Consider the following 14,797-nt stretch of genomic DNA (forward strand, 5'->3'; position numbering starts at 1 on the left):
TTCCAGTAGATTCAGGGTTTCTGTTTTAATATCTTTTTATGTAAGTATTTTTATTTATCAAATAACAAAAATTTGTGAATAGGTCAGTATATTGTTATTATGAAAATGGTCTTAGTATATGTGAGAAACATTCTAATTTTAAACTCAATCTTGATTTAAAGGAAAGACTATAAATTATTGGCTGGAATGCATTTAGCATGGACTCAGATTCTACATAAACATGAAGTATTAAAGAGTACAAAAGATGCTGGAGTTCAATAAGCCCATATGTACGTTTTTCTTATATACTAGTTTTCTTCTGAGACAAGCTGATTTTATCTCCAAGACTCAAGGCCATGCCCTGACTTTGCATGAATCCATATATGGCCAGTTACCGTAGCATCTGGCCCCTGGCACATTGGCTTTTCAAGGGTGACATCTGCAAGTACATCTTGTCCAAATATAGAATAAGCATAAAGGTTGGCTGCCATGAAAGCACAGTAGCCAGAAAGGGCTTTCGCTGGAGTGAGGCACTTCATGTTGGCTGACTTTACTATATGCCGTAAGTAGACACTTAAGTCACCCATCATGGTGGTAACTGTCACTTTGTTGTCCCATTCAAATTCATCCCACAACTGAAGGAATTCAGCATCAGTGCAGGTTGCAGGCTGGATATAGTCCATGATGCCAACGTGGTATCACTGAGGACCACACGGTTTCTGTCACTTGCCACTCCAGAGACATCACAAACTGCATGACCAAAAATTATTCCATTTTAGGTTGGTGCTACTTTGACATTAGCTTTAATATTTGCAAAGTCATGAGGTGCAAGAGTCAAAGGGATGGCTTTTCCACGAGTTTCAGATCCCCTAGAGCAGCCAACTCCAGTGTGCAGTTCTGCCGAGTATCACTGGTTTGGTTCATGACGAGCACATCCAGGACAATTTTGTACTGGTGGACATGAACATAAGCTTCTGCATATACAGGATCTGAGGAACCTGTCAACTGGGTGGCCTTGTTAAGCTTAGATGCTAGGGGATCTGCTGCCTCTTTCCTCTGAGTGTTAGCCATTGCCGCCAACAAACTCAGCCGGAACTGGTCTTCCTTGCAGTCCATTTCATTCTTAGCAGTCAGCTGCATGAAGGAAATGGGGTCACCAGCTTGCACTGTCACATTCCTCTTTAAAGATTCTTTCTTTTGGGATAGTTTCTCTTCTTCGAGTTTGGCAGATAACATTTGAGAAAGAGATTGTCTGCACTCCTTATTGAAAATGTCACTCATGAAAGGTGAACATTCAGACAAGACCTTCAGGCACAAGAAAATTCAGTCTACATCATCATCAGTAATTGGCTTCTTAGGGAGAGAAGATTTTCAACAGAAGAACTTTGCTACTTTTTCTCCTGAACCAAAGCTACATGGTGCAATGCAATCTTGGTCAGAGTTGGGGCAAGAGCGGCAGGAACAAAAACATATCCATCCAGCAGAAATCCTCTTAGGGGAGGTCTGTCTTTGTTTTAATATTTAGATATTTGATCAATTTTGACTTTAGTTTAGTCTATGGTTTATAATGGGTGGCTTTTATCAGATTGAGATAAAGGCCATCTCTTCTGATTTTCTGCAGTATTTTTATCACGAATGAATGCTGGATTTGTCTGACACTTTTTCTGCATCTGTTGAAATGATCATGTGATTTTTGTCTTTGACTATGTTGATATGGTGCAGTACATGTACTGATCTGTGTATGTTGAACCATCTTTGCATTCCTGGGACAAATCCCACTTGTTCTATAGTCTTCTCAATGATTTGATGACTTCTATTTGCTAGTTATTGAGGAATTTTGCATGTATATTCACTAAGGAGATTGTCTGGTAACTGCTTTTATTGTTTGGGCCTGTCTCTTTTGCTATCAGGAATGAGTTGGGGAAAAATGTTTCCCTTTCAATTTCATTAAACAGTTTGAAGAGTACTGGCCTTAAGTCTTCTTAAATTTCTTGGAGAATTTAGAAGTGAATTCATCAGGACCTGAGCTTTTCTTTGTTAGTAAGTTTTCAATGACATTTGCAATCTCATTAACTGATATTGGGTTACTGAAAATAGTTATATCTTTTTCATCCAGTTTGGTAAAAATCTTACTTATCTAGTAATATGCAATTTCTTCTGTGGTTTTCCATCCTCTGAGAGAAAAGATTTTTAAGGAAGTATTGATGATCTTCTGAGTTTCCAAAGATTTGTATTGACCAAACTTATCATTCCTCAAATCATAAATCTGAGTTTTTTCTTTCCTTTTTCTGATAAATTTGGCTAAGGGTTTATCCATGTTATTTATTTTTCAAGCAGCTCTTAGATTAATTAATTATTTGTACTGTTTTCTTGGTCTCCATTGTGCTAACTTCTGCTACAATTATATTTTCCTGCCTTCTCTTTTCTTTGGGTTTGTCTGACTCTTCTAGAAGCCTGCAGTGTAACATTGCTGTTTATTTCTGCTTATTCTATTTTCCTCGTGTGAGATTCACCAGCATAAATTTCCCTCTTAGAACTGCTTTCATTGTGTCCAATAAGTTCTCATATGTTGTACCTGCTTTGTTACTTAGTCGTAGATACTCACTAATTTCTTCCTCTGTTTCACCTGTGACCCACTGGCTGTTCAGGAGAGTATGAATTAATTTCCATGTATTTATACAGTTTGGGGGGGTTCTTTTTCCAATAATTTCCATTTCATCACACTATGGTCAAATAATATGGATGGAATAATTTCAATTATTTTGCATTTACTTAAGCATGTTCTATGGGTTAGTATAAGGTCTATTTTAGAGAATGCTCCATATGCAACTGAGAAGAATGTGTATTTTGGTGATATTGCATGGAACAGTCTAAAAACATCTACTAAGTACATTTGTTCACAAGTTTGGTTCAGTTGTGATATTTCTTTGCTGATTTTTTCTTTTTTTTTGGTGTGGTTTATCTATCTCTTTGTAACACTGGGGTGTTGAGGTCTCCCGTTGCAATTGTGTTACTACTTACTTGATTTTTTATATCTATTAATAATTGTCTTATAGAGCTGTGTGATCCTCTAGTGGATGCATACATATTTATGATTCTTGTCTCTTCCTTTTAAAGTTTTCCTCTGGCAAGTGTATAGTGGCCTTATTTCTTTTAATCATTCATGGTTTGAAATTCACGTTGTCTGCAAATAGAATAGCGATCCCTGCTCTTCGGGGTTCCCATTGCAAGGAAGATTTTTTTTCCATCCTTTGAGTCATCAGTCAATGACTTACTTTCTTCCTTTTGAGTCATCAGTCAATGACTTACTTTCTCCCTTTTGAGTCATCAGTCAATTACTTACTTTCTGAGGTAAAAGTGTTTCTTTTTTACTCTAAGAGATTTTTAAAACTAAAACATTAAAATGATACAAAAATTCAGAAAACACAAATACAGGAATTCAACAATCATTCTTATTTTGCACTGTTGTCTTCAAAGTAGTTGCTCAGACTACCAGATATAAGCATACAAAATTGGCCAAAATAAAAACTCTAAGCAATAATTGTTCCCTTCAAAATAAGATAGAAATTAGTAGTACAATCATGCTAGGTATCCTGTGTATATAAATATATGTCTTTTCCCTTCCATTTTTCTTTCTTTTCTGAATTCACTCATCCCAGTTGTACCCACTCTAGGGAAACAATACAATATTCACACATGTGAGTGTGATTAATTTCAGTTATGAGAATGACTACTACTTACATCGATCTGCCTATAAAAGCTTGGAGTATGTCTTTAAAATTGTTTTAATCTATTTATTTATTTACTTACTTACTTATTTGTACAGAGCTGTGACTTGAAGTGATCCTCCTGCTTCAGCCTTCCCAGCGCTGGGATTACAAGCATGCACCTCCATGACCAGTGCTGCTGGCCAGCATGGAGTAATTGGGGTCCTGGGGCTGGAACAGCATGTGGTACAGGGGATTGAACCCAAGTCCTTGCACTTGCCAAGCAGGTGCTTAGAGAGCCAACTATCTCCGCAGCCCTGAGTGTACCTTTTTATAGCTGAGGAATACTCCATTATATAAAAATACTGCATCATTTTAATTAATTTTTCAGTTGATGGGCATTTGGGTTGTTTCCAACATTTTACTATGACAAGTTGTGCTGCCATAAACATGGGTGTACATGTCAACCTGTGGTGTGATGTTCTTAATTCTTCTCGGAAAATACACAGAAGGGGGATAGATGAGTGGAGTGGCACCTCTATGCCTAATGTTTTGAGTGACCACCACACTAATTTCTATGTGGTTGCACCAGTGGAGAAGAGTTCCTTTTTTCCCACAGCCCCTCCAGCATTTATTATTGGTTGACTTCATGATAGTCATTCTTTCTGAGGTGAGACAGAATCTCAGTGTTGTTTTAATTCGCACTTCTTGAATGACCAATGATGTGGAACTTCTTTTCATATATTCACTTGCCACTTGATTTCTTCCTCTGAGAAGTATATATTCATCTCAGATGCCTATTTTGGATTGAATCTTTTAATTTGAGGACTTGACATTTTTAATTGTTTATATGTTGTACATAGAAGTTCTTTGCCTTAGAGACAGTTGGCTAATATTTTTTCATAATTTGTGGAGATTTGTTTTTACTCTATTCGTGATTATTTGTGTGTGTGTGTGTGTGTGTGTGTGTGTGTGTGTGTAACTGGGGTTGAACTCAGGCCCTTGTGCTTGCCAGGGAAGTGCTTATTCCACAGAGCCATCTCCCCAGTCTAGTGATTTTTTTGACATGTGGAATTTTTTTTTAATAGAATGAGGCCCCAGTTATTGATTCTTTGAAGTATTTCCCATGTTGTTCAGTTTTTGTCCATGAACTCTCTGCCTACCCCTTTGCCTTCAAGATTTCTACCTACTTTCTCTTCCAGGAGATTTAGTGTCTATTTTTATATTTAGAATTTTAGTACATTTTGACTCTAGTATGGTGCATGGAGATAGAAATGGATCTAATTTTAGCTTTGACATGTGGAAAGCTAGGTTTTCCAACACCATTTGTTAAAGAAGAAATATTTCTTCCAGTAAACTTGTTTGGTTCCTTTGTCAAAGATAACATGGCTTGGTATGTCTCTAGTAGTGTCTGTATCTTCTAATCTGTTCCATTGATTCTCAGGCCTATTTTTTTGCCAGTGCCATGCAGATCTTATCATAGTAGTCTTCTAGTATAACTTCAAATCAGGGATTGGAAGCCTCCAACTTTGCCATCGTTGTTCTGGATTGCCTTTGTTATGCCAGTTATTTTCAGTTTTCCAAATGAATTTCAAGAATATTTTCTCAATATCTGTGGGGTATGCTAATGATATTTTGATCAGGATTTCATGAAATCTCTAAAAGACTTTTTGGGAGTATAGCCATTTTCATAAAGTTGCTTTTTCCTACCCAGGAGCAAAGAATACCTTTCCATTTTCTGAAGTCCTCTTTAACCTCTATTTTCACAGTACTGTAAATTTCACTGTATAGATCTTTAACTTCCTTTGTGAGATTCAGTCTTAATTGTTTCATTTTATGGATGACATTATGAAGAGTGTGGTTTTCTTAACTTCCTTCTCAGTGAGTTTGTTGTTTGTGTGCATGAATGCCATTGATTTTGAGTATTGACTATAACTCCTGCTACACTACTAAATTTCTTTTTTTAGTAATAGAAGCCTTATGGTGAAATTTGGGGGGTCTTCCACATAGAGTTTCATCTCATTCATAAATAATGATAACTTAACTTCTTTCTAATTCTTGTTCCTTTTATCTGTTTTTCTCTTGCCTAAAAGTTCAGGCTAATGTTTCCAGAACTATATTGAACAGGAGTAGCGCCAGTGGCATCTTGTCTTGCTCCTGTCTTAAAGTGAAAGCTTTCAGTTTTTGTCTATTTATGATGTTGAGTATTGGTTTGTCATAGATGGCTTTTATTCAACTGAGGTAAAGACCATCTCTTCCAGTTTCCTGAAGCGCTTTTATCTTGAGTGAGTGTTGCTTTTTGTCAAAAGCTTTTTGTGCATCTATTGAGATGATCATATGATTATTGTCTTTGGCTCTGTTGATATGGAGTATTATATTTACAGATTTGTATATGCTGAACTGTCCCTGCATTTTTAAAATGAATCCCAACTGATCATGGTGTATAATCTTCTTCTTGATTTGCTACATTCTGTTTGGTAGTATTAGATTGAGTATTTTTACATCTATGTTCATTATGGAAATAGGACTGTAGTTATCTTTTTTGTTTGGCGGAGTCTTTCTCTAGCTTTGACTTCAGTGTAATTCCTGCCTCCAGAAATGAGTTAGGAAGAATTTCTTCATTTTCAATTTCATTGAAGACTTTGAGGAGTGTTGATATTAAATCTTCTCTATATTTCTGGTAGCATTCAACTGTAAGTTCATCAGGACCTGAGCTTTACTTTGTTGGTGAGTTTTTACTCACATTTTCAATTTCAGTAAATGATAGCAGGTTATTCAGAATTTTTATATCTTCTTTATTCCATGTTGGTAATTCATAAGTATCTAGGAATCTACCCATTTGTTTTGTGTTTTCCATCCTATGAGACTAAAAATTTTGAAGTAGATATTGATGATCTGAATTTCCACAGGATGATTAGTGATTTTTACCTTTCTGATAGCTCACTGCATGAAATAGGGGTTTTTTCCTTCTTTTTTTGATAAGGTTGCATAGGGGTTTCTCAATTTTAATTAATCTTTCAAAAATCCAACTCTTTGATTCACTAATTGCTTGTATTGTTAAATGTCTCAATTGTATTCATTGCTGCTCTGATCTTTATAGTTTCCTTCTTTCCTGGGCTTTGGGGTCAACTTGTTCTTATTTCTCTAGAAGCTTGAGGTGCAGCATTGAGCTATTTTTGTTCTCATTCTGTTTTCCTAATGTGAGAGTTCACCATTATATATTTCCCTGTGAGGACTTATTTCTTTGCATCCCTTCTGGTAAATTGTGCTTGAAATTTCATTAGTTAGCAGATATTGTTAAAATTCTTCTTTAATTTCATCTGTGACCCCTTGGTTGTTCAGAGAGGTGTTACTTAATTTCCATGTGTTTATGGAGCTTTTTATTTCTTTTGTCATTAATTTCTAATTTCATTGCACTATGGTCTGATAAGATGAATGGGATAAATCACATCCCTTTGCATTTACTTAAGCATGTTCTCTGTACTACTATGTTGTCTATTTTAGAGAATGTCTTGGGTGCAGCTGAAATGAATGCATATTAATTTGAGTGAAACATTCTGCAAGCATCTACTAAGTCCATGTGTTCACCAGTTCGGTACAGTTCTGTTATTTCTTTGTCAACTTTTTGTCCTGTTGCTCTATCTCTTTGTGAAAATAGGGTGTCAAGTTCCCCCATTAAAGCTGTGTTAATGGTTATTTGGTATTTGGCTTTTCATGTCCTATAAAATTTGTCTTATATAGTGTGGTACTCCCATATTTAGTGCATACATGTTTATGACTGCTATTTCTTTCTCTTGAAGTTTTCCACCAACAAGTATGTAGTGACCTTCTTTATCTCATTTGTTCATTCTTGGATTGAAGTTCACATTGTCTGTAAACAGAATACCTACCCTGTTCTTATCTGGGTTCCTGTTGCATAGTATTATTTTCCATCTTTTTATTTTCAGTCAATAAAATTACTTTTGCATGAAGTATGAATCTTCTATGCAGCATACTGTTGGATTTTGTTCCTTTATCCACTCTGGTAGTCTGTTTCCTTTCATTTGTGAATTGAGGCCATTTACATTGATGGTTACAACATCTGTATTGGCTTATATTTGTCATGTTACTTTCTTGCATTGATTCCTTACATTTCTCTTGTACCCAATTGCTTGTCCTCCTTGGTGCTTTTTCTCTATTTCTGTTCTTGTAATTTTGATTATTTTTTAAAATTTCTTTCTAGAATATCTTCCAGTACTCTTTGTAGGGTTGGTTTTATGGTCATGAATTTATGCGGTTGATCTTTGTCATGCAAGTATCTTACTTCTCTATTAATTATGAAAAAATGTTTTCAGGGTACATCAATCTTGGTTCAAAGTTGTTTTCTTTTAGTACTTTAAGTAATTCACTCCAAGGTCTTCTTGATTTGAGAATTTTATTGCAATATCTGCCCTGATTCTGATGGGCTTTCCTTTACAGGCAATCTGTCTCTTTTCCCTAACACTTTTCAATATTCTGTTCTTGTGCTGATTTTCTGGAATCTTAGTTATTATATGTCTGGGTGTATATTTATTTTGATTATGGCTAATTGTAATTCTACATGCCTCATTTAACTGTATGTCAGATTTTTTCCCCATGCTTAGGAACTCTTCTGCTACTACTTCAGCAAAGAGTCTTTATATGTCATTTATGTGGACTCCTTCTTTTTCATTGTTACCTATCAATTTTGTGTTGTTGTTCTTTGTGTCATCTTGCAGGTGTTGAGCTGTTATTTACTAGTCCTTGTTATTTTTTAAGAGAGATTTCATTTGATTATTGCTAGCTTGCAATGATGTTTTCAACTTCTGAAATTCTATCTTCAGCTTCATTGAAATGGTTTTGCCACCTTTCAATGGAATTTTTGATTTCCTATATATATCTCTTTCAGTCTGTTTTATTCATTTTAATTCTTTCCTATATACTTCATTTAGGGTTTCTATCATTTTTCTCTGTTCCCCTACATTTTTCTATGTATTCTTTAGATATGCTAAGCAATTCTTTCATAATGGTTATCATTTTTTTTAAGCTGACAGATTGTTTCTGATCTGATTTCCTCTATAGCTTCTGGGAGTGTTTTCTTAACTTCAAGTGCCATCATTTCATATTTCAGGTGTGTGACTTCCCATGTCTTCTGTTTTTATGTCTCCTGGACTTGTTCTGGGTGGGTTAGATGTCTGAGATTGCATTTTGCTGCTTAGTCTTGTCATTTTATATTTCAGAAAGAACTTTTAATCTTTATTTCTGTGATAATCCTTGTGAAATTTTGATAATACACAGCTATATAACTACTATCAAGGCCACTCTAGGAAAAGTCTGTTCTTCAGGGATATCTTATGTGTGTCAGAGATTCTTGGTTTGTGTCTGTCCAGAGATATGGCCTTCTCAATTAATTGAGAGTATGGTCTGAGTTTCAGTTTGGTACTGTCCTCAGACTTTAGGTGTAGGGCTATGGTGTGGTTATCACCCCTCTGCTTCCCAATATTGTTAACCCAATGAGAACAAGTGATTAAAACAGATAGTACATCCTAGCTACAGTAGTACAATTAGCAATAATGATAACATCAAGCAAAACTTTGAAATTAACAAACTGTGGTAAGCACTGGTTTTGTATTTTAGACCATAGTAGCAAGACTTGTAGCTATGTGTATAACAGAACAAATTGTAAATTAAGAATTCATATGCCAAATGTTTCCCCTTAGTGCAGTGGATTAAAATACTAATGTATTTTACCTGTGTTCCTCTTGCCAGGCCAGGCACCAGGTTGGTTCCAGAGTCTTCACATTGTGTAGAGGGATGGACTTGGTACCTGGATTCCTCCGTCCAAGCTAGTTGCTGGGGGTCCCGAGTGATTCCTGCACTGGCTGCCCCTTCCATGATTTGCCATTTTTAAGGCTCTTCTTTTTTCCATTAGAGAGCCAGCAAAATAGGCTCTTCTTGGAAAGAATGACACAGACCTCATCAAACATCCCAAAATTCTACTTTCTCCAGCTTATTACTATTTACTGTAGCATCCACACCCCAAATCCCAGCACTGGACAATGAATCACTTACAAACTTGAGACTCAGCTGTCTCTGAAAAATCCCATCCCATGACTGGATGAGACTTTGGGAGACATCCAGACACAGACCATGACAGGGAGGAATCAATGAAAATCAGAGTGGAAGTCAGTGGAATTGAGACTGAGAGAAAGATATCCAAAAGAATAGTTATTATTTGAAAGAAGAAAACAAAGTGGATAAATTTGACAAGGGAGAGAAAGAAAAGGAGTAAAAGACTCACATTATGTGATTAGAAATGAAATAGGTATGTCTAATATATTTTACTATAATGTAGAATGTCATTAATGACGACTGTAAAAAACTGCACTCTGAATAATTGGAAAGTCTTGAAGAAATGGACAGATACTTAGACATGTATGAGTTATCACAACTGACCCAAAAAGCTATAATAATTCTGAACAATTTAATAACAAGGAAATTGAAGCAGTAGTAAACATCCTACCAACAAAGAAAATCTCAGAACCTGATGGATTCACTGCTGAATACTATGAGACCTTTAGGGAGGTTATAATACAAATAATCCTCAAATTATTTATGAAACTAAAGTGGAAGGAGTGTTTCCAAACTCTTTCCTAGTATCCAGCTTCACTGATTCCAAACCCAAACAAGAACCAAATCAAGAAAGAAAACTACAGGTCAAATTCATTAATGTATATAGATGCAAAAATCTCAATAAGACTTTGAAATAGAATTCAACAAATCATCAGAGAGATTATACATTATTAAATTTACTTAAAAATATTTTAAAGAGAGTACAAATTAGTACTAGAAAAATTAAAATAATACAAAATTTTAGTAAGCAAAATAATATGAACTTCACAGTATTTGCTGCATCACATAGTGTTGTTTTCAAATTACTTGTTCATGTTGTCAGATATATGCATGCAAAATTGAAAGAAGAAAGAGAAAAAGAAAAACTATATAAGAAAGTAAGAAGAGAGAAAAAGGAAAAAGAATTGAAAAAGACAAAACAAATTAAGGACTAACTGCTCCTTTCCATAGACCAGCAGAAATGCACAATACACTTATTCAAACAATCCTTCTTATGTACACAAATCTATCCTTTCCCCGACTCCCCCTCCTGTCTTTGTCCTCAACTCAGTAATTCCTTAGTTTTCATCAGGTTCGTTCCCTTTTCTCAGTGTCTATTGTATGCTGCAGATTTTATTTTCTCTTTCAGGTTCTTGCACTAACAAGGCAATATGATGTTTGCACATGAGGGTTTGATTTACTTCACTTAAGAGTATGGTTTCTAGTTGCGTCCATTTACTGATAAAAGCCTCAAATTTATCACGTTTTATAGCTGAATCATACTCAATTGTGTAAAAATACCACATCTTCTTTATCCATTTCTCAGTTGATGGGCCTCTAGGTTGCTTCAAAGATTTAGGTATGACAAATTACACAGCTATAAACATGGGTGCACATATATCACTGTGGTATGATGTTTTCAGTTCTTCTAGAAAAATACCAAGGAGGGGAATAGCTGGGTTGAATTGGACCTCCAGTCCTAGCTTTTTTAGGAATCTCCAAACTGATTTCCATAGTAGTTGTACCAATCTGCACTCCAACCAACAATGGAGAAGGGTTACTTTTTCCCCACAGCCCCTCCAGAATTTATTATTGGTTGACTTCTTAATGATAGCTATTCTTTCAAGGGTGACATGGAATTTCAGTGTTATTTTAGCTTGTATTTCTCAAATGATGAATGATGTTAAACATTTTTTTCATATATTTACTCACCATTTGAATTTCTTCATCTAAGAAATATATATTTCTCTCAGATGCCCTTAGGGGCCTAATTTTTTAAATTCTTTATATATTCTAGATATAAGGCCTTTGCCAGAGGGACAGTGGGCTGTAATTGTTTTCCAGTTCATGGGTTTTCTTTTTACTCTGTTGGAGATCGTGTGTGTGTGTGTGTGTGTGTGTGTGTGTGTGTGTGTGTGATACCAGGGATCGAACTTAGGACCCTGTGCTTGCCAGGCATGCACTTGTTCCACTTAGCTATCTCCCTGCCCTGGAGATCTCTTTTGAAGTGCAGAAAATTTTCAAAAAGATGAGATCTGCATTTCCTGAAAGACTAATGCTGTGGAACAATTATTCATGTATTTATTTATCACTTATTTATTTATTCCTCTGAGAAGTGTGTATTTATCTAAGATGACCATTTCTCGACTGGGTCTTTGAATTTTGAGGCATCATTTCTTTTAGTTCTTTATACATCCTAGATAAAAGACCTTTGTGTGAATGATTGTTGGTTAAAACTTTTCCCAATTTGTGCATTGTCTTTTCACTCTGTTGGTGATTTCTTTTGGCATGCAGAAACTTCTCAATAAGGTGAGGTCCCAGTTATTTCCTTTTTATGTATTTAGTACAGGGTCCATAGGGTCTCACTATGTAGATCAGACTTGTAGTTATCTTTCTGTTTTCAGCCTCCCAAGAGCTGGGATTACAGGTGCACCACCACGCCCAATCTCAATCATCATCTCAGCATGCCCCAGGGGCAAATCCAGCATGGCCTTGTGGTGCCAGGGATTGAAGAGATCCCAGAAGGGCCAGCCTGATAGCTAAGCAGACTAAAGCACCTGTAGCCATGGTTCAATCCCCAGCATGCCATGCTGGGCCTACCCACAAGGCGCACTGAGACAGTGATGGAGAACTGGGTGTGGTGACATGTGCCTGTCCTAGCTCTTAGGAGGCTGAACACAGGCAGATCACTACAAGTCCAATCTATGTAGTGAGACCCTGTAGACCCTGATCTAAAAACAAAAAAAGAAAAAGAAAAAAAAATGAGATCCCAGTTATTGATTCTTTGAAATATATCCTGGGTAGTTTGATTCTGTTCATGAACTGTCTACCTACCCCTATGTCTTCAAGATTTCTACCTATTTTCTCTTCCAGTAGATTCAGTGTTTCTGTTTTAATGTTTAGGTCTGTAATCCACTTTGACTTTAGTTTAGTACATGGTGATAGACCCCGGTCTAGTTTTAGTTTTAAGCATGAGAAGACCCAGTTTTTCCAGCACCATTTGTTAAGGAGGTTATATTTCTTCCAGTGACTATGGTTAGCCCCTTCATCACAGATAAGAGGACTGAGTGTGTTTGTAGTCGTATCTGCATCTTTTAATCTGTTCTATTTATCATTGGGTCTGTTTTTCTGCTGGTACCATTATGATTTTATCACAATAGACTGGTACAGCCATTGTGGAAATCAGTGTGGAGATTGTGACAAACAACTAGTACTGGAAATAACATTCAATCCAGCTATTCCCTTTCTGAATATTTTCCAAAAATAACTGAACATGTCATGCCATAGTGATATACGTACACCTGTGTTTATAGCAGCAGGATTTGTCATAGAAAAATATTAGAAACATCAAAAATGCCCATCACCTGAGGAATGGATGAAAAAGATGTGGTACTTTTGTACAGTGGTGCATTATTTAGCAAGAAAGGCAAACTTGAAACCTTTGTAGATAAATGGATGCAACTAGACACTACACTCACAAGTGAAATGAATCAGATCCATATGTGTAAATATCTTATTGCCTCCTTAGTGTAAGAACCTGAAAGAATAGATAAAACCTGAAAGGCATAATAGATAGTGTAAAACAGAAAGAAACTGAATTTAAGAATTAAACAATAAAGACAAGAGAAAGGAGAAAAGATAGGAAAAAAAGGAAGGGATTAAAAACATGCAAGTATATATACAGGATGGCTGAGAAAATTGTACTAATAATTTCCATTAGTTTTTTTTGACAATAGCAGTTAATGTTTAGAATTTTCGTCTTGACTAACTCTGTATGCTGGTATCAGTGATCTAAGCAACTGCATGGAGGACTACAATGTATAATATAAAAACCATGGTTGAATATCTCTCATCTTTGTCTTTCTTATCAATTATTATCATATGTTCTATAAAATAAACATTAAAAAAGTTAAGACAAGAAAAATTTCTTGAAAGCAAACAGTAATATTCAATTATTTGTCCAATCTTGGACAACTATATCTGTTAATCTGAGCAACAGATTTGATGACAAAAATAGTAATATAACAACAATTGTTAATGAGCTATTCTTTTCTTTAAATCTGTAACGTATATATTGTTGTATGTTGCCCTGCCTTGTCTTTGCTTCTGCTGCTGTTGCTTTTGTTTTTATTCTTCAAAAGAAAAGAAAAAAACGCTTTTTAAAAAAAAAATAGGTGAGATCCCAGTTGTTGATTCTTTTTAATATTTCCCATGCAGTTTGGTTCTTGTTCATGATTACACAGTATGACCAAGTGGGTTCATTCCAAGGATGCAAGGACGGTTCAACCTAACAAATCTAATGTGCCACATTTCTGAAGGCAATATACTACATAAACTGAAGCAAGAACAAAAATCACATGATCATTTCAATAGATGCAGAAAAACTTTTAAAATCCCCAACATTGTTCAGATTAAATACTCTGAAATAAATTAGATGAACCTTGCCTCAATCTGATAAAAGCCATTTGTCACCTACCACGGCAAACTTCATATTAAAGGGGAGAAATTGAAAATGTTTTTCTCTAAAAGCAGTAACAAAACAAGGATGTCAACTACCACTGTGTTTATTCGATATAGTACTTTAAACATTGTAGCAATCATGCAAGAGAAAGATACATATCAGACACGACTATATAAAATTCCAAAAACCACTGAAAGACTTTCAGAATTAATGACTAAATTCAGAAATGCAGCAGAATATAGAATCAACCAACAAAAGTCAACAATATTGTTGCACACTAGTAATTTTTTTTTTTAAATAGGGGTTGGTGAGATAGCTCGGCTGCCTAAGTGCCTGCCTGGCAAACTCAAGGACCCAAGTTCTGTCCCCGGTACCACATGCCTTGCTGGCCTCAGAAGCCTGGGCGTGCTGTGCCAGACCCAAACTGGGTGTGGTGGCGCATGCCTGTAATCCCACTGCTGGGAAGGCCGAAACAGGAGGATCACTGTGAGTCTGAACTGTTTAGCAGGACCCTGTAACCAACCAACTAATAAATAAATAA

General features: G+C 35.8%; 1 pseudogene; it reads right to left on the reverse strand.

Moving 5' to 3' along the window:
- Nucleotides 1-280: 280 nt before the first annotated feature.
- Nucleotides 281-14,797, reverse strand: part of LOC101575553 — a 73,633-nt pseudogene continuing 59,116 nt past the window's right edge.

This window comes from Octodon degus, unplaced genomic scaffold (assembly GCF_000260255.1).
Source record: "Octodon degus isolate 3935 unplaced genomic scaffold, OctDeg1.0 scaffold00248, whole genome shotgun sequence".
Classification (NCBI taxonomy): Eukaryota; Metazoa; Chordata; class Mammalia; order Rodentia; family Octodontidae; genus Octodon; species Octodon degus.